We start from the raw sequence: 25,411 nt of genomic DNA on the forward strand, positions 1-25,411 counted from the left end.
AGTTCCCAGCGGGAAGGAGGTTCTGGGGGTGGGGGTGATCATTTCCGAGGCCTTTCTTGATGACCCCTTTGTTCTTTCTGAGACCTGAGATATTGCCCCTTGCTATTGCCTGGAAAATGACCTTCTCATGCTGGACCAAAAACTCAGGCTTCCACCCTGACCTATTTCCCTTTCTTCCTTGCTGGCATCAAAAAAGGAAGATGTCCCCCTGGGGAGCTCATTCTTTAGGCTGCAGTAGCCTGGGCACAGCCCTGGTTTTCCTCTCTTCCCACCCCTGCATTTTTGAAAAACAGAGATAAATAAAAGTATTACAAGCAAGTGTTGCTGTTAGAAGAAGATGAATCTGTGTATCTGGGAGTGTGGCCCCACCCTGATTACTGGTGTTTATTTAGGAAGGGTGTTACATCTGGGAAAGAAAACATAAAGGAGAAGTGGGTCTACTTCCTTCATTTTGGCTTCATGTTGTGCTGCATCCTTACAGAGTCTAGATCTGTGTCCTCTACACCCCCGGCTTTCCCCCCATAGTGCCCTCAAACACTGTGGAACATACTCTCAGTCCTCCGGTTCCAGTTCCACCTATCCCTGTGGAGGAAACACTTGTGGGGAGAAAGGGTAGCAAACTGGTCCAAAGTGATGAGGATAGTTCAATTTTCCCAGGGAAATTCTTGAGGGTAAAGAACACTTGGCCTGGGGCTGGGGATGTGGTTCAAGCGGTAGCGCACTCGCCTGGCATGCGTGCGGCCCGGGTTCGATCCTCAGCACCACATACAAACAGAGATGTTGTGTCCGCCGAAAACTAAAAAAAATAAATATTAAAATTCTCTCTCTCTCTCTCTCTCTCTCTCTCTCTCTCTCTCTCTCTTAAAAAGAAAAAAAAAAAAAAAAGAACACTCGGCCTGGTGATGCCAGTGAAAACTGCTCTCCCATGCTCCCAGGTTGCCATGTCCCCGGAAGCCCTCATGAGCCACTGATAATTACCTGCTAGGAAAGCAAGCAGGCTGCCCAGCCATGTTTCATTTATTTGCACAAAGACACCTTATTCTAGCTTATCTCAGCCAGTACCTAGGAAAATAGGAATACATTACAGTCAGCTTTCTAAACAGCTCCTGCTCCCATGGGCCTTGGAGACCTATTTGGGGCTAAAGCTTTTCTCTACCTCCCCAACCACCTTTGACAGTTCAGCTCCTATCAGTGGTCTTCAAGTGGTTTGCTGTAAGTTCATGGCTATTTTCTTCTAAGGGGGCTCCATTTTAAAAAACCACTTGTCTTATCCTGGTGATACTTAATTGTTTTGTAGCATTTTGTATTTTAAAAGTGTTTTTTTAGGTAGGTACAAAGGTGCATACCTACAATCCCAGGATTGCAAATTCAAGGCTACCCTTATCAACTTAGCAAGTCCTTGTCTCAAAAAAATAAATACATAAAAGGGCCTATGATGTAGCTCAGTGGTAAGGTGCCTCTGAGTTCAATCTCGGGACCTAAATAAATAGTTTTATATACAGTATTTTCATCTCACGTAAACCTGTGAAAAAGAGATTAATCCCAGCCTTACATTTGAAGAAACTCCATTGCACTTGCTTCTCTCCATTGTTAGCTGTAGAACAAATATTAAAACTCAGATTTCTGCATTGCCAATCAAATGCTTTTTCTGCCCCAAATTTTGCCAATTCTGTTATTAGAAGGTAACCATTCTTAAGCCGGGCATAGTGACGCACACCTGTGATCTTAGCAGCTCAGGAGGCTGAGATAGGAGGATCAGGAGTTCAAAGCCAGCCTCAGCAATGATAAGGCACTAAGTAACTCAGTGAGACCTTGTCTCTAAATAAAATACAAAATAGGGCTGAGAATGTGGCTCAGTGGTCAAGTGCCCCCGAGTTCAATCCCTGATACCAAAAAAAAAAAAAAAGAATGTAAACAATCTTTTGGCCATATTTTATCATTTTTCAGCTCTATAGAGTGAACTAGTAAAGGACTTTTCTGAAGGTCCAGCATTTACTGACATGGTTCCGTGAAACCTTCATTTCTGATTCTGGACACTTGTTGACTGCAGGGGATTCAAGGGACTTGGTAGGGCCCTGCCTCCCATAAGTATTTATTCTGCTTTTGTCACAATTCTTACATCTTTTGATTTCCTGATTTCTGCTTTATCTGTTGTTTGGCTTTTCTTCTTACATAGTGATTACTGTATTTCCACTTGATAATTTATCTCCGTATTCCTATTTCTAATCTCTCTTAGAAGACAAATCTTAGTATGTCTGTGCGTTTGTTTCAAAAGACATGCCTCCCTTTGCCCCTGGGATAAGCTCCCCGCCCTTGGTTTATACATACCCTTGATTATTTCTCTAGCCTCATGTCTCACCATTCACTTCATAATTTGCACCTTGTCAGAATGGGCCTATTAAACTCAGTTCCCACATATATAATATATAATAAGAAAAGAAATATTCAAGTATTTGTTAAATCAACTACTTGACTTCCTGTAATTCCAGAGATTGGGAAGCAGGCCTATTCTATTGTCCTTTTTGGCTCTTTAGGAAACCTCTCGAAGCTCAGCATTTGTGGAAAAGAGAGGAAGACTTTGGAGCACTGAGGCTGCACATGTGGCTGCTAATTCAGGAACTGCTCATGAAAAATGTCATAATCAAGACCTGACTCTGTACTTACTATGAGTCTCTGACCTCCCTGGGTCTCCCTATCTATCCAGCCAGGACACTTAAAGGAAATAGTGATGTTTTGAAATTGTTCAGTGGTCATATGAGAGCTATTAGTGTCCCTTTGCATTCCTAATATAGGCTCCTCATCGCTGCTTCCCTGGGATGTTTCCCATCCTCTGCTTGGTTGATTAGACTATTAGGTGAAGGGATTATTTTCACATTTAAGCCAACAAATTCCCTTTTGAAGATGGGCTTTAAGATGATGTGAATATCAAGCTGTTATCTGCCACTCATAATCCCTTCATTTCTGGACTCCTGGTTCTTACCAAGTACTTGTACAAGATCCAGAAGGAGAGCCCTTAAGTCCCATTCCAGCCTCAAATGAAAATGGCATCACAAGGAGAAGAGGTTAGGTAAAAATTCAGAATGAGGATTGCAGCCTGTTTTCTCTTCCCCTGGCTATAGGGTCTCTCCTGTCAGCTTGTAAACTCCTAAGGTAGCTTAGTCTCTAGTCACCAGTGGCGTTCCCCAAGCAAGCTCAGCAACGTGTGCTGGCTCCAGTGGGATTCCTCTCTGCAAAGCTGCTGGCTCAGCTAGGCTGTTTCCCTATTCTCCTGCTTAGAACTTTCATAGCCAGTCAAGCATAGAATTGCATCCATTCTTCTGAAATAGCTGCTGGGCCTAATTTGTCATTGGCTTGGCCAAGATCCTATTACCTGTAATTGTGTCATAGTGGTGTTGCTTTGATAGGCCCCACTTCCCTCTAGAGGCTAGTGTCCACATCCCAGGCTGCCTGTTGGGATTAGGAGTAGGGCAAGGCATGGGGTAGGACCATAAGAGATGTGGCCTCCTCAGGACACGTAGGAAGGTCGCAAAGATGTTATTCTGTCCCTGGGAAGAAAATTGCTTTCAGCAGAAGCATTACTTCCTTTCCCTCAGGAATTGGTCCCTTCTGTTGGAAACTCTTCTTTGAGAGACTTTTATGTTTTCACTGCCAGGTCAATTTGTTTTTCTTACTGTTGTTCCTATCAGAAAAATGAAGTCAAAATATATAGGGCGTGGACATGACAACTGCACTTTCTTCCCTTCAGTAGGAGCAGTGAAATCTTTGGCAGTGCCAAGACAGTCCTGGCACTTACTTTTCCTCTCCATCTTTAGTTCTGACCCAGATCAGTCCCAGTGTAAAGATGGAAAGGCTCAAACCTAATTTCCTCTTGCATCTTTTTACTAGAATGATCTACAGGACTTAATTGAACCTAATCTAAAGAGAGAATAGTGGGAAGTGATTGAATATACTTAGTGGTTCACTCTAAAATTATCATAACAAACACAAGGTCATGAAAATCCTTCAGAGTCTTGCTAAGCAGAACCCCTGCCATCATGGTATTTGGTCTACCACTCTAACATGAAGTGATGTTCTTGATGAGCCATTCCTATGGAAGACAGATATCGCCACACACATTCAGCCTCCTGGTCCCCACCAGGAGGCTGTGTAAGGCTTATGACCCAGAACAAATGGAGAAATGTTGCCATGAGGAAAGAATCTCTGGACACCCCCCTACTCCACCCCCAGAGGTAAGGTTTGTGCTAGAAGAGCTGGTATTACATTTACCTTAATGTAGAAGTATTAGATGCTTTGAAATAGCACTTCCTGGTTTCTCTTAGCTCTTTAATCATCCTGGAAAATCACTGTTTCTGGAGCTTTGGTGAAGTTTCTCTTAAAAGGGGTTGGAGAGAGTAAATATTCTTAATATAATAATAAAGAGCTGAAGGGGAAAGTAGCTTAAAGTTTTTCAGGTGAAATATTTCATACCATATTATATAGTCTGTGCCCTTCCTTCTGAAAGCCTGGTTTGAAAAACAGATCTCTATTGCATTTAATGTCTTCTCACAAGCAGATGTTTTCTTTATAAACTACAGATGACCTCATACATACATGCCCACTGCCTGTTTTCAGAAGAGCTTCACTCAGGACCCCAATACACAGGCCAGTACCCATGTAGACTTGAATGTGAGCTTTCATGCTGGTGTGTCTGGAGTCTCTTCAGGCCTTGCACCTCCCTGTTCTGTTTGCTCCAAACATTCCAAGCCACTCCCACTGCCTGAATTTCCCCCTTGGTATTATATAATTTAATTGATAGCTTTTTAGAACACAGCTCATAATACAATAGCAAGGCTGCCTGAGCCACCAGCAAAGAATAAGCAGATTGTAGACTGCTCTCCAGGTAGGACTAACATTCTGGTGCTCCACATGTGACTCCCCCAAGGACATAAGAGTGACTGTTCTGGTGGATGATCTGACCTTGATTCTGCCTTTTTCTTGCTGTTAACATGCCCACTCCTGTGTCTGTTGCCAAGGACTTGAGAACCTCTGCATTCCTAACCCAGCTTTATTGATGAACTTCCCACTTGCTGCTCCACCCGTGACAGTTTCTGGTCAGCTGAACGTAAATGGATTTTGAAAATGAAAGTGACCAATGGTCTGTTATGAAATGCTTTGATGCATGAAATAAGATTATGAGCAAGCCTGAGAATTAACAGCAGAGATACCCTAACCTGGCCCAAACAACATGTCAGATTGTCAGAAAGGACAGCTCATCTTCAGAACATTTAAGGGCATCTTTTCCTTCTTGGTCATTTAACAGAAACTCCTAATAATGTGATGAGTAAGTCCTGGATTCCATTCCAGCCTTACTTATGGACTTGTTCCTCAGCCTCTCTAAACCTAGGGCAGGAATAGTGTCCCTAGTGTTGGGCAGTGCATTAGTCCTGCAACACCTAATTGCTTCACCTATGTAAAGAGGGCACCTTCTCTAAAGGGGTGTTTGTGAAAGTAAAGAATAGATGTAAATGCTTACCGCGGTACCTGGTAGGTACGAAACACTCATGCATAGCAGGTTGCAGCATCATTTTTATTATTGACATAAGTTCTCTAATGATTCTTCTAAAATAGGATTCAAACTTCAACATTGACAAAACACTATATCCAGAGCAGGGTGGTAGGCTGGATATAGGTGTGTGTGCTGTGAACAGCATTTTATTAGAATCAACAAAGAATAAGGTGCGGTCCTCTCCATCACCCATCCTTGAACCTGCCTTTTTAAGCCTGTAATGACAAAGAGTATGCTCCCCCAGCTCTTCATCAAGTACTATTTCCACTTCAGACACTGCTGTAGGCCACAGCACTGCTTTTACTTGGGGCTCTGGGAATACTCAAAGCTATGACCAGTTGAATGGATATAGCACCTGCACAGAAATCCATTTGTTGTCCTTGGTCTAAGTTCCAAAAGTGTTTGTGTAAGTACCTGTAGGCATCAGCCAGTCTTTTCTCTATGAAGTAAGATAATACAGGGTCTCATTGCCTGCAATCCTTTGTGGTCCTACACATTGAAACCATTTCTTTCTGCACAGCATCACATTCATTGGAAGAGTAAAGGTCCAGAGGTAATATCCAAGAGTCCTAACCTTTAAGGAGTCTTTTCTAGACTTGACTGTGGACTGATAAGGCCAACCATCACCACAAGAGGGGGGAACCAGGAGTCCACAGTCACCTCTTATGGTATCTGTGTCTAAGAAATAGTGACTAGAGTGCCTTTACCATGGGGGCTCTCTGTGCATTTACACAGGACTTCTACCCTTACTTTTTCCCAGTGTTGCTACACCTTGAAAATGAGGGCTGCAGGATGTCTAGCCCAGACCTCCTTGTTCTCTTGATGGAGTTGCAGTGTTCTTTTTGTCCCATCCTTCCCTCCCACAGCCACAGTAGTCTAAAATTGCCATATGCTTACCCTTGATCTGCATTAAATTGGAAGAGTTGGAAGCTAGCAGTGCCAGCAGGAGCCCTAAAGAAAGATCTAGGTGTTAACCAGGACGGAAAGGGACAGGAAGAGAACCCCAAGTGGAATTGTTAGGAACAGTTGCTGCAGGAGGAAGAACTCTCCATTAAACCAGGAATGAAAGGTGGAGCTGGAAGCTGCTTTACTGTGTCCTGCTCTTCACAGGTTAGAGTGATGCCTTTTTCGTCTCCCTTTCTCTTCTCTTGAGGCAGTAGAGTTCCTTTTAGTGGTTACCAGAAAAGGAACTTGGCATTGGTTGTACAGCTAGAGATTGAAGGTCATGCAGCTACAACCAACAGGTTCCTCATTCCCTTCCAGAGAGCTCTACCTGCTACTTCACTTCACAGGTCTCTACAGAGCTTGCAGTGCCCGGGTGCTGTTACCTCCCCAGTTAAATAACTCTAAAACCACTGACCCAGGGATTTTATAGTAGTGCTGCAACCTTATATGAGGAAATGCAACAAATAGTCCATTACCACTGATTGGATATGGATTTTTTTGGCCTGGCCACCTGCCACTTGGTAATTTTAGAATAGGGTCACTTTTGGAATTGGAAGATTCCTTGTAGAAGGGGACTGGTATTTTCTAAATAGTTGTTTCTTATCCCTCCTCCCCCAGCCATGTGCCCCACTTCGTGAGTGAAGGGCCAGCGGCCTGCCTGGCAGAGAGAGCTAGAGCTCTCCATCAGCTTCCAGGGCTGCAGACGTGGTCGTTTCCAAATGCCCAGGGTGCACTTAAGTACTTCCTCCTTCTAATCTCAGCACTTCCACTCTCAACACATCAGCAGCTTTATAACTTACATTTTATTTTGCTCTGTGTTTTTGGCCCTTCAGGTATTTGTGGGAGGAAGGTGGCGATACTGGCGAACTGTGGTATCACTGATTCCAGAATTATACAGTTACACCCTGAGTCATGGTCTCTGGAGAATCCTCTAAGCAAGAGTGCCAGGAGCATCCTAAAGGGCTCTTGCTGTTTTCACATGCCAGTTTTTAAGGCTGGATTCTGTTTTGTATCTGATATGTGACTACTTGCCTTGGTTTCACCATCTGCAAAATGGGGATTCTTTCAAAGCCCTCTTCTGCCTTGAGAATGCTCAAAGGTGAATACTCAGATAAGGTGGGGAGGTCCTGAGGCCCCACATCATGCACTGAGGGTCTTGTGTGACCTTGAGGCACATATAGTTTTGTTTTTGTTTTTTGGGTTTTTTGTTTTGTTTTGTTTTTTTCTCTCACCAGGTTCTGAATACTTAGGCTCAATTGATGGAATCAGAGAACTATTGGTCTGGGGCCCTGAAACATGATCACTCTTTACCCCATTGGGCTCAACTTTGGCACTGTTCCCCGCCTCTTTGCCTTAATATCTGTGTACTGCCTTTTTCCTGACATGAGCAGAGTACTGGCTGAGTTCTGATAAGCATAATTTGTTCTGACTAGAAGACTGAGGTGTCCTCTCAGTCTTCCTGTAGCCAACTGGTTGGACCAAACCCTGAGTTGAAGATGATAATCAGTCATTAAACGTTGTGTCTTCCTGTTGTGGGTTATCCTAACACTGTACTATTTCCTGGTTGTCTTGCCTATATGAGACCATATTTGCATATGGTTTGTCTTCTTGTCTCACTCTAGTCAGTCTCCCTTTGGGCCTAGGATTGAGACCAGACCTCTAGTATTTTGACAAGGCCTCTGATCTTCATTCCTTTTCAGCCCGGGATCTTTCAAAAAACAGGACTGAAGCCATGAGCTTTTTTATTATCAAGTATGATGCAAGATAGTTTTGCCTTGTATTTTCTTGGCATGTGACTCAGGAGTAGGGTAAGGTGTCACTAGATATTGCCCTTGAAGCTTCTAATTCTTGGTTTTCCATCCAGAATTATAGTCAGTGATTGAGATATCACAGCCCAACAGCCCTAAAAGATGGCAACTTCAGAAACTCACAGAGCCCTGGAATTCCTAGCACATTGCAACATAGGCTCCTAGCCATGCATCAAGGACAGCCAGCCCTATGGCTTCCCATGCCCTGTAGCCCTGATGAAGTATCATGACCTGTGCAGTGCAAATGGAGGCATTGAGATGCTTTCCATGGCCTGCCCTTGCGGGTAGGGGGAAAGGCACTTCGTGACACATTCTCTCAAGGGCACCCAAGCGTGCCTGATACCCAGTGACCAGAAGGTGACCACCTCCAGGGAAATACAGCAGCCTCACACAGCCCAGACTTTCTTTCACCTGTCCTTCCTCTTTTTATTCTTTCTCCCACCCCCTTGTGTTTCTGTAATTTGTACAGTATCGTTCAGAGGTGTTGAAGAGATCAATAGCAATTCACCTTTTCCCTTATTGATTAAAGTGACGGCAAGGAAAAATGGCAGGCCATACCAATTCATTTATCATGAGCTATCCATTTCCTACCAAGCCACCAATGACCTCTCTTGCCTGTTAGGTTGCTGATCTGTAATTGGGATTGCTCCTATTTCCACACTACTTTAAAAGAAATGAGAGAACTACTGGGTTTGGCTCTTGTAATCAAAGTTGGAAGGAAAGGAGATGGTGAGTAATGAACAAAAAAATTGCTGTAGAGCCTGTTCTTTGGCTCTGTGGTTTATCTGAGGGGTTCACCAACTGTGCTGTGATGTAAAGAGGCAGAGTAGCACTAGTTCATTGACATTGCTCTGTCATCCAGCATCATCCCCTACCCCTTTATTATCTGTTTTTCCACAGTAAATTTAGTGTGGTGAATGAAAAGACCATGCATGACCCCTGTGAACTGGCTCCGTTTTTGCTGAACATGCAAAGATTTGTCATTCTTCTCTAGCTTTCCAGTAGTAACTGGTTCACCCTGGGGGAATGTGAGATGCCAGGGTTGGGCCTGGGTGGGGCTGGGGCCTGAAGAAAGTGTTCTTGTGCTGAGGGGCTCCTATCTTGGAGGAGGGGGGCATGAAGCATGGAAGACTGTTATTATCAGCTTCTCTCTCTACCCTAGAAACAAGCACAGAATAATGTGAATATGTGCATGCTATTCATCCTTACTGGGAATCCCTTCTGACTCTCACTTGGGAAAGGTGATGAGGTATACATTTTGAATATGCCATTTCAGCTGCCACATACTAAATTGCTCATTTTTAAATTCTGCATTGTGAATGGTAAATACCTGGTGAGATGACCTGGGGTCTTTGAATCCCAGACTCTTAAAGGGGGAGTTAGCACTGACTGTGAAGCCAGAGCTTGACTAACCCAGCTTTCCTTCTCTTTTATGCATCATAATCTGAATTTTGTGGCTTCTTCCACAGAAGCAACTATTGTCCACCATGCCCAGCATGGTCATTAAGCCCTCTCAGCCCTTCCATCAGTACTGAAGTTTGTTGCCTGGGTACAAAGCAAAACAATTCCCAGAGACTTTTGCCTGTGTAGAGTTGCAGCGGAGAAGTGGTATCTGAAGGCCCCTGGAAGATAACTCTTCTCAGCCACTTACCTGAGTGTGCCCGTAATGGTGATCAGTGGGAATGCTGGTTACCAGAGCTGGTTGTTGCCATCAGAGGAGCCGCAGTCTTTTGTGTCAGCCTGAGCACACAGGCCTCTCCAGAGGAGCGCTGCCATCTCTATCATGTTTTCTGAGGGCTCAGTGGGTTGAGGTCACTATTTTGGATGTCCTTCTCCCAGTAGGGAGATTTCACTAGAAACCCAGTGTTGCTTTGTCAGGTAGCTCTGCAGATGCTAGACTTGAAGAAGGCAGCCAGCTCTCTGTGAAGCTGGTTAATTACATGTGAAGCTGCCAGCAGGACAATTGTTCTTTTCCCATGGATCATTAATAAACCATTCTGTCCTGCATGGGTGAGGTGGGGGAAGTCTGACAATCCCATCATCTTCCTTAGCTTTGTTTGGGGCAGCTCTTTTTTTTTTTTTTTTTTTTTTTTAGTTCTAAAGCTTTTAAAATGGTTGAGGATGATAAGAGGAAAGGAGAAGAATCTATTCCCATTTAATGCACGTGGTTTTTTTCCCCCCCTAAGCTGGAAATTGGCCCCCTGCCTTCACATCATCTTGGCAGCCACAGTACAAAGGGTTCAAGGCTTGCCATGGGTGGGAAGTACTAGTGTGGCTCAGATCCTAATATTTGCAGCAAACTACAGACCAGGCCTGATTTGGAGACGAGGCAACTAGTGCAGCAGATGGCAAATAGTCCTGCTCCACTGGGGCTTGAGACTCGCACCATCTTCTTCTTCCTCCAGCCAAGGCAGCCTCTTTCCTGCTCTGCCTGAGTACAGAAAGCATTTCTGGTTTTTTAGAAATTCCTTTTTTAGGCAAAGATGAAAGAAGGCAAAGCAAATATAAATATAGGAAACTCAATCTAGTTATAAACATTTCCCTGTCAAACAAACTAAAACAGAGCTTTTCTTTTGTTGACTAGAAGAATTTAGAATAGGAATCTACTTTTCTCTATGGAGCATTGAGTGCAAAAATAAAAAACAGATTATAAATAGAAATAAGTATGACCCATTCAGTTTTCAAGGACTTGAACATGGGCTTTCATAATTCTGAGTTAGAGCATTTTATAGCTAGAGTGGCTCAAGAGGTTATATAGTCCAAGCCAAACATTTCCCAGTAGTTGAGATAACTGAGGCATGAAGAAGTTTATCACTTGGGCCCATTCACATAATAAATTCAAGGTAGAGCTAAAGTCTCCACATTCCCATTATGTGCCTCTTACCTCTACCCCCACAGCGCCTCCCAGACAGCAGCTGCCACCACCTAATCATCCACTCCAAGTTTAAGTAATATGTGAGAATGTGACTATGTCATCTACAGGGGTGTGGATGTATATGACTGAGGCAGATAGAGGAAGTAAACAAGTGAATGCTCTTCAAATTGGGTTATTTTAGTGAGAAAAGGACAGGAGGCTAAGTCCAAAGAAGTTACTGGGGCCTTGGCATTCTGTAGGGGACTGTCCAGACAGGGACACAAAGATAACTGCACACGGAATCAGAAGGCATGCCAGAGGGGGAGGAGTACAGGTGTCGACAGACCTGGAATTTTCCATCGCTTCTCCTGATTTGCAATTGTAGAAAGCTGCTGCCTATTCATGCCAAAACCTGAACTTCAGATGAAACGAAAGGAAACAACCAAGGAGTACTAAACTGCTATCAGTTGAGGGCTTCTTCTCCTTCTCCTTCTCCTTCTCCTTCTCCTTCTCTCTCTCTCTCTCTCTCTCTCTCTCTCTCTTTTTTCTTTTTCTGGAGGACAGGTTACATTGTTTTGTTTAGGGAACTCCCTAGCACAAGGTGGGCCCAAGGCACTATCTCTAGCTCCAGTATGCAGTGCTGAGGGGCCTGCTTCATCACAGGAGACTGGGGAGCCCTGACAACGTGGGAGACTCCCTACCTTTAGCTGAGGCAGGTTCCCCATTTTGCCAGTAGTGAGGTCATATGTCTTTTAAGGGGTTGTCAAGTGGGGGAGAAATAAATCACATTTTCCACCAATTTTATTAACTCTGATTTTTCCCCTTTTTAAAAACAGCTAAATGGAACTAAACTTACACACAAGGGCTATATTTAGTCCTGGTGGTGTGGTAGAGTAGGGAAGACACAAACAGAGGTTTATCTGCTACCTAGTAAACACAGGGAGGTGTCAGGGCTGGAGAATTCAATAGTAATAATAAGCATTTATATGGTGCAATGACAACTTTGATACAGGGCATAATTTTCTGGGGATTGCTATTAATTGTGCTTCTGCCTGTGAGCGGCCCCCTGGTGAGGGGCTTGGAACACCATGCAGAGTTAAGCTATATTAAACATCAATTAAAACTGCGTAAAATAGAAACTGAATAAAATATGCAAAGGTCAGAGTGGCTGTGAATGTGTAGACAGAGCATGGGGTACGAAGGGTTATGACCTGGTGAGCCTAGTACACTTGTAGATTCATATGTACTTGCTCTTAGCTTCTTTTGAGATTTCAGGTTTAATGGCATGCTAGAGAGTAGATTATGGTACCCTCTAGCTTTCCTGAGTTTAGTTCTTCCTCCGATGGGTTTGAGAAGCTACTTGTAGCCATCAAGAAATGAAAGAAGACAACCAAAGTCAATGAGTAGCCAACAGAACTTTCTGTATCAGTGGAAATTTATTTATCTGCACTGTCCAATACTGTGGCCACTGCCTACAGATATTGAGCATCTGAAAGGTGGTTAGTATAGCTGAGAACCCGAATCTTCATTGAAGCTCAATTTTAATTTAAATAGGCACATGTGCTTAGCAGCCACCATGTTGAACAGTGCAGGACTCTAGACTAGCAAGGGTCCATACTAAGCACTCTGGAAATATTGGATTTACATTGTACTCTTCTTGAAGAAATTTGCCTCTTTAATGCATTTTCCCATTCAACCTTTTTTTTTTTTAACCCTTGCCCCTTGTCCTTTTTTTATCCTATGAGTGTGTTTTACTAGGAATTGAACCTACCCTCATCCTTTTAACTTAAGCTTTCAAAGGATCACACACAAGAAATGAGAAAGGAGGTCGATGCCTGAATCAAATTGGCCATGGCCTTGTTCTTGCCCACTTTTCTCCTACAGGCCCTAGTCAAACTTATACCAGATGTTTCCTGCTCTACCAGACAAAAAATAGGGAATGGCTGAAGACCATTCATGTCTACTTGAAGACTACAACATGTGGAGTTATCAGTGTTCCCACAGAACCTCTGATTCAGGTGCTGAGTTCCTCAGAACCTCTGCATTAAAGAATTCCCAGGTCATCAGGCAACTCTGCTGACATTCTTTGGTCCCTTTGGCACTTGGACTGAAGCTACCTTTTCCCATAGCTTTTTCAACACTTGTTGAATGCTTAGAATGAATCCAGTTATTAGGGTAACATGACATAGTTATCACTTGTTATTAAGATTGCCATGTTTCCTGACTCTTCCATTTACCAACTCTGTGAACTTGACAAAAATCTTTTCACCTCCCTGAGTTTGCATCTTCTTCAGTACAGATGAGCATGTTGGACTAAATGGCCTATACCCCAAGACAACGTAGAAAGAGATCCAGAGAAAGCTGAGAAGCCCCATGCCTCTGCACAGTGTTCCTTCAGATGCCAGCCCTTTCCTGAGGCCCCAAGAGGCTTCACCTGGATCTAGTTACCACTACCTCACAGCTGCAAGTTGCTGTTCAGCACCACAGACGTCCTGAGTCAGGTTAGGTGGCATTGCTGACTCTCATGTGAACCTTGGGGAGGTCGAGATCATGGTATTATGACAGGCATAATTCTGGCTCATTGTAGAAGAGGGCAAGAGGTTTCTTGGCTTAAGTAGTGGGCCCATAAAGCAAGAAGGGTTTAGAAATTACCTGAAGCATGTAAGTCTCAATGCAGGCTCATTGGCTGTTTGCCAGACCCCATCCAACCAGCAGTCACAAGTCACTGCTCCAGGGACTGTCCCCAGCCACCCAGAGCCCCCGTGGAGCTGCCAACACTACACAACTCACAAAGGGCCCTGTAGCATCTCTAATTGAGGAGCTGGTGAGCGGACGCCCTCAGTGGAGGTATTTTTAGCTACAGTGATACAGCCTCATCTTTTTGCAGTATGTTTTGTTTAGGGTTTTTTTTTTTTTTTTTAAATGAGAAAAATAAAATTAAAGAATATGGTTCTTACACTCCAGTGCAACACCCAAGAAGTTTTGCGCACGCACACACACACACACACATACCCCACCACCACAGCCTATGTAATTAATCCTCTCTAAGATCCAGGTGCTAAGGCTTAAAGTTTGCCAGCATGTTCAGAAGCAAGAAGAGCTAGAAATAGGGAGGAGGAATAATGCAGGCTGGCCTAATGTAGAGGTGCCGAGGACTGCAAGCAGCGTGGGCAGCTGGGAACCACCCGCCTTCCAGGCTTCTCGAGGCTTTGATGGATCTGATGCATCAACTGAGTGGGCTTCAACTCCTGAGCAGAGGACAGCCTTGGAATATACAAGGGATTCCGTTTTGTGACTTGCCGACTTTTTATGCTTTTGTTTTCCTCCTCTTCATCTTGCCCATGACTTTCTGTATTTTCTTTAGGTTTTATTGTGTGCCACATGGTCAGGGACTAGAGGACATTGATAGAACTGGCTGAAGATCCCACAGCATGATCTTAGATTGACCAGGGCAGTGGTTCTCAACCCTGGCAACATATTGGCATCACAAAGCAGGGAAGCTTACGGAAGCTACTAATGGCTGGGCCTCCCTCCAGAGATTCTGGCCTCATCAAGCCCAGCTCTTTATTATAAGTTCTCAAGTATATTAGTTGATACCAAAGAATAACTTTTTTAAATTTGATAAGTGTGAGAATAGCATTGTTGCTACATAAGAAAATGACCATATTTTTTTCAGAAGGGTGTAAGATTGAAATGGCATCAGGCATGAGATATACTTTAAAATACCTCAACAAAGAAAAGGGGATAAGTGACATAAAGTTGACAACTTTAGTAATTATTGAATCTAGGTGATGGGTATATGGGAGTTCATTACTATTTTCAGGGATTCAAATTTTTCATGTAGAACCTTTATTTTTAATTAAAAATTTAAGGGTTTTTTTTAAGGCTCTCCAGGTGATTCTAATGTGAGCTAAGGTTAAGACTTAATCATAAGTTTAGGAGATTAAATTTGGATCCCTATACCTTAGGTGATCATCTTAAACTTTGGGCTTTATGTAACATAAGCCTCATCTATCAGGCTAGGTATCTGTGAGCAGTATTGACTCTGAGGGATAGAATGGGCACAAAGAACAGGTATCTAGAGTTGGAACTGGAGCGGCAGCTAGATAGCTCAGTCCTCCAGTGAGTGACCTTGCTATAACCAGCCTGAGAACTGCTATGCCTTGGGCTTTACCTGCTTGTCCCCTGCCAATGCTGCATGCCCCATCCTGAGGGTCTCTTAGGCCTCACAAGGAAAAGAGAAGATAGCTGCATCTGCATCATGACACATGCCACAAGACAGTCCTCATCTCCTCTGAGTACTGAGCACTTTTCCAAGTGGGATTTGGCCAAGGCTGCAACGGAAGGGCTGAAACTTCCACTTCCCCCAGCCCTAACACCGTACGCACTCTCAGCTCTGTGTGCATATATATGGGGACTCCTTTGTGTCTTCAGTGCCTGTTCCAATTCCCGAGTGCTAGTTTCCTCTGGCTGCTTAGCAGGCGAAACAAACAGCATCTTGCTGCAGCCAAACTAAATGGAGCTCAGGAGCTCAGGCAAGAAGCTTCTATACTATATTTGTATACCACAGCCTTGATGAAGACCCTGGCTTAGCAAGCTGTTGGTTCTTTGTTTAAGTGGCTTTGTGACTTACACCTAAACATTAAGCTAATTGTGTTGCTAAGGGACACTGAAGTAGAGGGAGAGCTACAACTGCCCAGGTCACTCAACCAGCTCAGAATACATACAGTATTACTAATGTGTTTACTGAGAGAGTGGCTGCCTGCTCCCAACTCTCAGGGGAACCTTGAGAGGTACAGAAGTTATACTCCATCCCCACCCATGTCCCAGCCCCTCTGCAGGAAGGCCCAGGCATCTCTGTCTTTCCCACAGCATCTGATTCAAGGTCCAAGTACTGTCCACTGCATGCATCCAGAGTCCAACTTGGTAAATGTCCTCCTTAGTCCACTTCTAGGGCAAGCAGCCCCCAGGTACTCTAAGGTAACACTGTATACTTACTATGCAGCCTGTGCTGCATTTCTTCATGGGACAGTGGAAAAGGCTTCCCCTGGCTCTGGCCTGCTTTCTACAAGGCCCTCCACTGTGCAACTGCCTGCTGTCAGCACAGCCTAACCATTTCAGTTGTTTGCCTGTGGTGTTGAGCATCTCCAGGCAAGGACCAAATCTTCATCTCCATAGTTCTCTGGCACCTAGCATGATGCTGGCCCTTGGTTCTAAATAAGCATACAAATGAATGAGCAAACCAAGGAAAGGCCTTGGCAGGGAGTGCCACCATGCCAAGAGACACAAGCCTCACATTTTAGAAATCAGCTTCTCTTTCATTTGGGCTTATGAACCACCACCACATGGTGATCTGGAGCCTGCCTAAATTTACCTGTAGTGCCGCCTTTGACTGATTGGGGAGGTTTCTGGCTATAATGGCTGGAGGGAAGGATGCCATTTGTTTCTGTTCCAACTTGCTTTGGAATAAAGGATAAACTTTCTGTGCCTCTATTTCTCCCACTTGGTATTCCTGGATCTCAGCCATCTGTTTTCTCTCCCTCTTTGCCTAGGGCTCTGAGGTGGGTGATACGTTTGAAGGAGGGTTTCCCCTTGTTTTTCCAGGGCAGACAGTCATTGAAACTTGGCAAGCTCCAGAGCCTGAAAGAAAGCTTAAGCAGGGTTGGGGTTGTGGCTCAGTGATGGGGCACTTGCCTTGCACGGATGAGGCAGTGGGTTCTATCCTCAGCACCACATAAAATAAATAAAGGTATTGTGGTTATCTACAACTAAAGGAAAAAAGTATAAAGAAAGAAAGCTTAAGCAGAACCATGTTCAAGAAATGCTTCTAGCCTCTATCCTGCCTCCCTCTTGAGTCTAGAGCAGAGGTCTCTGATCTCCTGGATGTTTTTTAAAATATCAAAGTCCCCATGGCCACCCCTAGAGATTATGATCTATTTGATCTAGACTGATATTTAACAGCTTCCTGAGTGCTAATGTACACCTGGAGCTGAGGAGCATTGCCTTTAGACTAGTCTTCACTAGAAGGAGCTTGAATAATGCTTGTCCTCCCTGCATGGCCCACTGCTGGGACCCCTTTCCCCAAGCATGGGGGAGAACAGAGAAGCCATGACCCCTCCTTAGCTAATCCTCCCATACTGTGTATTTGGTAGACACAGAGCCCACTATCTTCTTAACTTTGGGCAAATGAGCAGAAAAATGATAGTTTTATCTGTGGACAAGAGTGTAATTTTGGGGGGGAAGTATTGGTGGGGGAGAACAACCCGGAGCTGTCTCTACAATTTGTTCCCAGAATGATGAGTTTAAATTCTAGGCTCCAGCCTAACTCCCAAGCATCACACCCCACTCAGAAGTAGCAGAAGAGCCTACCATAGCAGTGAGAGGAAGGCCAGACACCAGGTGAAATCCCAGACAGCTTCCTCTCCTCTTTCCATATCTTGTCAGATATTTCAAGCCTTAAGTCCTTATTTGTGCTCTGCCTACTTGGCTGGCTGTTCTTGCACTTGAGCGGCTTGTTTGCCTGGACAGGTCCAAGCTGTCTGAGCCATCAGCAGCTGCACCTCCTCCCTCGTGCCTTCTGTCTGAGCCAACCTTGATTCACAGTAGTGCAGATGGCCCCAGCCGTACCCAGCAATGTCTGCCACTCCCATCCCTTTCTGCCCTGCTTTCCTGAGATGAAGGGGCTGGTTAGGCCAGGCCTTGCCTACAGGTCAGCCTGGGGCTAAGATGAAGACAGCTCTTTGTTCATATTCTGGCATATTAACCAAGGTGACATGATTTTTTTGAAAAACAAAATTATCTGAAATTCCTAGGACAGGGATAGAGCAAAGTTCGTGTTCGTGTGTATAGAAAACACTTCACAGCCTGCATTCAAGCTTATCTGTTTTTGCAAATGGCCTTAATCTCACCCTGTCTGCCTCTTAAGTATTATTGGGCACTGAGAGAATCAGAGGAAAGATCTGATATCAAAAATCACCTTCCTTTCTTTTCCTCCACTTTCTCCTTTTAACACAGACTTCGGCCAACCTCTCAAAGCACCACTCCTCATTTTCATAGTCTGTTTCAGTGTACCCTGTAGTACACCATCATAATAAATAGTTTCCCTTCTCCTTGTCCCTTTCTAACAGAAACAGACTGATAACAAATATGGCCAGCATAATGGGCAAACTTACAAGAGGAAGATTGGTTACAGCGGCCTTGGGGTATCCTCAGCCTTTCCCCATGTTGGCTTACTGCTGAGCAGCAAAACTATGGTCCATCCTGCAGGTTCTGCCTGAGTGAGATCGCCCACTCCGGCAACAGCCTACAGAAGGAAGGGAAGCTGGCAGCAACTGTCCACCATAGTGCCTGTTTGCCTTTGAGTGGGGCCACGCTGTATAAATACACTAGCTCTTTTGGGTTACCTATCAACCTTTTCACCGGCTCATTTGGGTCATCTCTAACCCTCAGGGACCCCAGCAGTGTTAATGCCAGTGTTACAGCAATACCAGTGTTCACATTATGCATCCTAACACTCACTTAGCTACTATACACATTATTTCAAAAGTTTTTCTCAAGAGTTCATGGGCTACTTGAATAGGGAGCAGCATAAGCCCCCAAGGCAACCATTTCCTAAAGAGGAATATCAAGATTGAGATAACTACCTACTCTGTATACAGCCTGGTATATTTACTTAAGGATAAGAATATTTTCAGTCATTAATAATGATGAAATATCTTTATTGCCACCCAAGGACCAATAACATCCTGACTAAAGAAAACAGAAGCCTGTCTATCCCTAGAATTTGAAGCCAGTGATTTGGTGAGCTCTCCTCAGAGGCAAAGTTCCATGTGTGTGATGTGGAATTAAGGGGCCTTATTTCCACTGAAATGTTACGATTACTTGCAGCCTAGGGCTGGGGTCTGCTCTCTTCTATTCACTTTGGTACAGGAAATGCCCTTTACCAGAGTAGAGTACCCAGGAACTTTCTCATTTCTCTAAAGCCACAGGATAGATCTCACCAATATCGTCAGTTTCATGTTCTTCATGACTGTTTCAGATCCCTTGTCTAAATTTTGTCACTTTCTCTTCTTGTTACCACTTAATCACAGGAAACATACTCCTTCAGATCTCCTCACTTTTGCTTGGGTCTAACCAAATTTTAGTGCCCTGAGTTTGTCCAGAAAGTCTCGTCATATGGAAATGCTAGACCAAGAGTGACCTGCAGGCACAGTCCAGGTTGCCATGGTGGGTCCCAAGGACCTGAATTAGCAATATTTGTCTTTGTCCTGAAAGCAACCATCATATTCATAGCCAGAAACTTTAGCCAGCAACAATATGTGGCAGATACAGTACCACCCACCCCAATTATGTCAGAACAGCCCTAGAGCTGTTCAGTATTGTGTCAGGGGATAGCAGAGTTCCAGGAAGGACGCCAGTTCTTACTGCCCATTCAGAGGCTTAGAGATGGAATGGGGAGCTTCCTCCGACTTCTCACATTGCATCAACTACCTAGAGAGGGACCTGTAGAAGGGTTGCCATTGCCCCAAAGTCACTTGCACTGTTCCAGTCCCCTAGGCGTCTGCTTGATACCAGGATTCCTTTCACACAAGGGGGCTGCACAAATGCAGCTACTGCTTACCCAGGGAGATTTTTCCTGTTGACACTCAGTACCCAGCTACCCACGTGTTGCATCCAGTAAAGTTTCAGACATGAGGGACAGTTCTGTATTCTCTGGGGCAAGTTGAGAAAAGATTGCCCAGTTGACTCTTTCCCAGTCTTGACTGTGAATGGAAAAGCCACCATCATGCAACCCTTGGTGTCTGCTGTTTAAGTACAAACCAATTGATTCCATCTCAGGCTGGTTCACAGCAGCAGAGAGAAGCCCTTTTCTGGCTTCAGCACCAGCACTATCCAAGAACAGCGTTTTTATGCTTTCTGCAAACTGGAGACTGAACTTCCACGAGGGCAGGGCCTTACTAGGGAAATGAAGTGACCTTGTGGGGTTGACAGGTTCAGCACTGCTAGCATTTGTTTTGGTTGCTGATTTCCACTGTCAGATGCTTCTGGTTGCTCCCAGTCTTCTTTGCCTCTGTTTGTTGCTCAAGTCCTATATCCAGGATGACATTTGTGCAGCAAAAGGGGAGAAGAAGCTTTGCTACTTTACTCTGGCATACAACAAGGGTTCTCCATCCAGCATGGTGTTGCCAACAGGGAACTGCTGAAGTAGCACTCCAGAGAATCGCCCGGGAGACCCCTCCATCTCCTGCCAAGCTCAGCCAACCCTGCCCATGCAGTCTTCTGAATTGCACCTCACTGCAGCTCCACTCCTTAACCAGTACAGCAAATGGGCAGGGCCTTACAGGAAAGTCCTAAGCGCCAGCAAGAGAGGCATTTGAGGAGAAATGAATTGGTGGACAAAGAGGGAGTGCTGCTCAATCTTCTTTTAAGTGGAAAGGAAAAGGTCATCAGAGCCATATGGGGCTTGGGTTGGATTATTGTTGCCTCTGCCTTGCTGCAGCGAAAGGGGCCAGCTAACCTGGTCCAGCCCTGGGCACTGCCAGCCCTTTCCAGCTGCTGATAGTCCAGCACAAAGAAACACATGCCCTGTGTACACAGATGGGTTTGCATGTCAGCATGAGCCCATTTTTAGCCCTTGCCCAGGAAGGTCAGTGTATGACACAGTAATTTAATTAAATTTGCCTCCCTCCATGGCCCACAACTTTGAAGAGGTTTAGGGGAAAATGAATCTAGCTGAGAAACATTACCCTGACACTCTGGCACTGCCTCAGAGCTGAGCCACAATACCATAAAGGATCTCACCATCCTGAATATGGCCCAGGGCATCTGTCTGCACTGCAGGCTCCCTGGCCAGGCTACCTGCTGGCACATCTGGCAAGGCAGCCTCTGGAAGCAGTCTGTCTCCATCACAGGGAAGTCACCAAGGCACCAGGGGCAAGATAAGGGGACTCCCTTCTCACAACCAGCTGGCAACAGCAACAGCCATAACTTGAGCCACATTATTGCTTGCACCCCAGACTTCAGTGGTTAGAATGGAGAAGACAGAATGAAATGAGTCCTCACCCTCCTCTGATTACACCAGAAATGGATATAACTTGGATTTGAGTGTTAGACCACATCCCTGTACTATACTTGGGGACCTGAAAATTGTCCTTGATTCCAATGAATTCCCATGTTTCATATCTCAAGTGCTTATCAGTTTTTGTCCATTATGTCTGCCCTTAGCCCAAACCCCAAAGACCTACACCTGCCTCCCAGCCAGCAGCATTTCTCTTGCATTGAGTTCATTAGCTCATCAGGAAGGACCTAGGCTTTTCTCTGGCCATCTCCCCCAGTCCACTGGTCTGCTCATGAAGGGGAATCCTTTCTCCTCTCGCTATCCTCTCATCTCTCTTTTCTGTCCTAAGTCAGCTCTAGCAAGCCTGCTAGAGAAGAGCATTCTCTTTGGTTATCTCTCTCCCCAAGAGCACATCCTCCTGGCTGGCTAATCTCTCTGCGTAATGATAGCAGTTCCTCGGAGAGAGAGGGAATTCTCTGGCACAGTTTGTCTCAACACCAGCATAACACAGGCTGTTGCTTAGGAGTGGGAATCATTAGAGTCAGGCCATTATTGGAGGGGACTGGTCTCTAGGGGAGCTAGCAGAAATTACCGCTCCTTAATAGATGGAAACTCATTTGCTTGAAGCCCCCGCCTTCCTCTTTATTTCTCTGTATTCCCCACCTCTCTTCTCTTCCCAGCTTTGAAGTTGAAAAGAGAGGTAACTCCACCCAATCCAAGACAGCAAATGTCTGCTAAATTAACTTGGTTAAAAGAGATGCTTTGCTGAAAGTGGCTGTTCTTTTAGAATGTTTCTATTGGGACTTCACTTGAAATCATCATGAAGGAGGCACATTCTAATTAAATCTGTGATAAAATTATAGCCAGGGTCACTCCATTTCCCAGGAGAGGATTTGTTGAAATGGGAGCAAGACAGTTTACTAGGTTCTTGGCCCCGTGTTTCAGAGTAGGTCCCTAAGTCAGTGTGGGCTGTCTGAGCTTTCCCTCTGAGGGTCCCCTTGCTTACACAACACCAGGGAAGGCAAGAAGAGATACAAGCATTACTCCGGACTTCTTTGCTTCAATGGTCTTCATGACCTTGAACAGACCTTTAACATGATGTAGCTTCTCTAAGCCTACCTTGCACAGGAGTACATGTTGTTTATCTTACTGCCCTGTGCTCTTGTAGCAAGAAGGACAAGGCCTCTTAACCAATAAAGCACCTTTAGATTTATTGGCTGTCTGGGCTGCCATCAGAACCCACATGCCCCAGAACACTTATGGCGGAAGAGAAAGGAAAAGTTGCCTGGTTTCTCCATTTCTAGCTGTTCAAATGAGATCATGAGTGGGCACCATCTGTCTCAGAGCATTAAGCACAAATAGAGTACTGGTGGGACTGGCCTCCCCCACCTCCTAGAAAGGACCTTTAGGGATTGCACAGGATTACAAGCTCCAGGGGGCACTAATCACTTTGCCATTTCTGTAAATGGCGTCCCCTGGAATTGTACACCATGGTGGCCCTGCTGGTGTTCAATGATAGTGCTAGGTTGAGAACCCAGAGACCAGAGATCTGATCTCTGCATCACCAGCTTAGGGAAACTGAATGCAAAGCACACCTCCCTGAGCTTCATTTTCTTCCTAAATAAAATAAGACAACCCAACTAGATTTTCTGAATTAACTTGGAGGTTATTCTTGGCTGTGTCGGCATGCCTGAAGTTAGAAGCTATAAACCTACACTCTGTCTCTGTTGTCATCCCAAGGTCAGCTGGCCTTGGTGACATACCTGTGAGGTAAAGGTGCCCTCAGCTGACATGACTCTGCCAGTTAGAGTGGATGTGGACTTGAACAAGAAGCAGAAAGAGATCCAAGGACCGGAAAGCTACCAGGGGATACAGTGGACTGAAAGAGGAAGTGCTCGGGTGGACCAGCTCCTTACCCTTCCTGTATTCATCCTTCTCTGTGGCTTCAGAACCTATTTCTGACCCATGTGCACACAAAACACCCACAGCTTTGAGCTCAGTTTTGCCCTGCCCTCCGAGTCCCCTCTCCTCATTTCTATTAGGAAAAATATTCTGTCTTTCCCTGGTTCCTTCAACAGTCTTTTCCTTAGGCTTTTCTTTTCCTCCCTCCTTACTCCAGACTCCCTCCTCCCCAGCCTTAAACAGATGAATTGGAAGAATATGCTGTCATGTCAGAAGGAAGCCATTGTCAATTCACACAGGCAGACGCTAATAGGATAAAGTATTATCCGACTTCCTTTAAGTCCAGAAATTAAGTCTTCTTGCAATGGTAATAGATTATAACTTGTAACCACTGTGGCTCCCAGGCTATAGGAACAGGCTGTTAGTGTCTGAGGCCTCAGCTCTATTCTGGGCTGTTGCAAGAGACGCACTAAGCATTCTCCAAACACAGCCGCAGGACCCACAGAACTGGCACTTGGTCCTGGCTAGAACTGCTTCTGTGGAGAGCTGTCTATAACTCGTTCAGTTTACCAACAGGGATGAATCTGAGTGTGAGCAGCTGTCTGAATAGCCTTAATGAACATGGCTGAGTGGGTAGGTAAAGGAAGGAAACCAGGTCTTGAAGACTGGGAAGAAGTAGCCTGAGGCCAGGAAACCAAACTTTGCCCAAAGAACAGTGAGTATGTGAAAGCTATCCTCAGTCTCCTTGCTGACTCACTGAGCAGGTAGAGTGACTTTAGAGTGACTAAATCAGCACCAGCTCAGAGACACAGGGAATCCAGAGCTGAGACCTTAAAGGAACTGTAAAAGAGACTACAGATTAAGGAGCTGCCTTGGAGTAAAAAATAGCACGTGAACTGTTAGAAGTAAGTAAGAGCCATCATTCTTGGATGGAAGGATCATGCAGGATTTCTTAGGTCCTGTCACAGCAGGTGAATGGACTCAAATGGAGACTGGGGTAGGGGCAGGACCTGATAAGTAAATGAAGGGAGTTTTTTATTAGTGGGGATCTAGAAGGTAGATGGGTACGAAAGAAACAAGTGGACCAAAAACTATTCCTTTGGCACTTTGCAGTTGATCTAAACATTAGTAATTGCTCTGATATTGTTTGTGGGTACACACAAAATTAATGAACTTCAAAGGCTGAGTACCACTTTGGTCCATCCAGACCTCACACCTGGCCTATCATCTCAGTGCTTTCCCACTGCAGGTTCCAAACTCTTGAGAAGGTAATGCCATCCTCTCAAGTGCTAACTTGCTTTGGTAAGTTAGCACTTGAGAGGATGTCTCCCAGGACATTGCCACAGGCCTAAACTTAATCTCTGACTGACTTCAGGGGTCCATGTGCACTGAACTCACAGGCATCATCATTTCTATGGGAAAACATGGTTTATATAACACCTTCCCTCTGGAATAACACTCTTTGTCAATAAAAAGTGAGCTGCACCCTCTCCTTTCCCCACATGGCTGTGCCGTAATAGAATTGAGAGGATGGTTTCAGAGCAGACCCAAGTGAGCTGTCAAGGTCAGGATTAGGGTACTAATACCATGATGGCTAGGTTTCTTCCCCAAGCAGCAGACTGCCTCCAGGAGAGGGCGCAGTACTATATTGGGTTGGTGGTTTATCCCAAGTATTGAGGCAAGGTTGGCAAATACCAGAGGATAAAACCTGGGATCATCCTAAAATCTAATTCTAGCCTCTCATTAGGAAAGCAAATTGCATTCTTTCTTCAGCCTCTCTTGGAAAGTTGATCTCCCTGCTTTTCTTCTCCTCTGTTCCATGCCATCAATTTCACACTAACAGTCCTTTGCCATCCTGGGTCCAGCCAGCCTCGTACTTGCTAAGGCAGAGGAATTGCTCTGGTTTTCCTTCTTAACTGCATTGCAGACCCTTGCCTCTGTGAATCTACCACACATATCCATTCTTCTCTCACTTGCTCAAATTATAGTGCTTATTTTCCAGTAAGCTCTCCAGTCCTGCTTGGAAGCCCCAGTAGTCCTCTCTCTGCTAAAAGCCTTCTCCCTCCTGGCTCCCCTCCTCCCTGCCTAGGCCTAGAACGGCTTTGTAGTCAGGGAGGATTTTATCATCTTCTAAGTAATAGTGCCTTCCTTCACCCTGACAGAGAACCAGGGATAGGTGGCAAAGACTCTAGGAAGTTTACCTTCTTGGTAAGAATCAAGGCTTCCCAGGTAGAGATGTTCTGTCCAAGCCCCTCAGCTTATACACCACTACCAGCAGAAGCACCTGAACTTTCTCTCTA

General features: G+C 44.9%; 1 protein-coding gene and 1 long non-coding RNA gene across 2 annotated transcripts in view; one reads left to right on the plus strand and one right to left on the minus strand.

Moving 5' to 3' along the window:
- Window positions 1-25,411, plus strand: part of Snd1 (staphylococcal nuclease and tudor domain containing 1) — a 410,684-nt gene that overhangs the window by 319,292 nt on the left and 65,981 nt on the right. The gene's annotated exons all lie outside the window — the stretch shown is intronic.
- On the minus strand, window positions 358-11,279 carry LOC114085185 (uncharacterized). Its single transcript, XR_003581441.2, has 4 exons — window positions 11,183-11,279; window positions 9,950-10,729; window positions 4,267-4,371; window positions 358-796 (listed from the first exon to the last, which is right to left on the minus strand). It is a non-coding gene; the product is annotated as an uncharacterized lncRNA (long non-coding RNA).

The sequence above is a fragment of the Marmota flaviventris genome, chromosome 1 (genome assembly GCF_047511675.1).
Source record: "Marmota flaviventris isolate mMarFla1 chromosome 1, mMarFla1.hap1, whole genome shotgun sequence".
In the NCBI taxonomy this organism is placed as follows: Eukaryota; Metazoa; Chordata; class Mammalia; order Rodentia; family Sciuridae; genus Marmota; species Marmota flaviventris.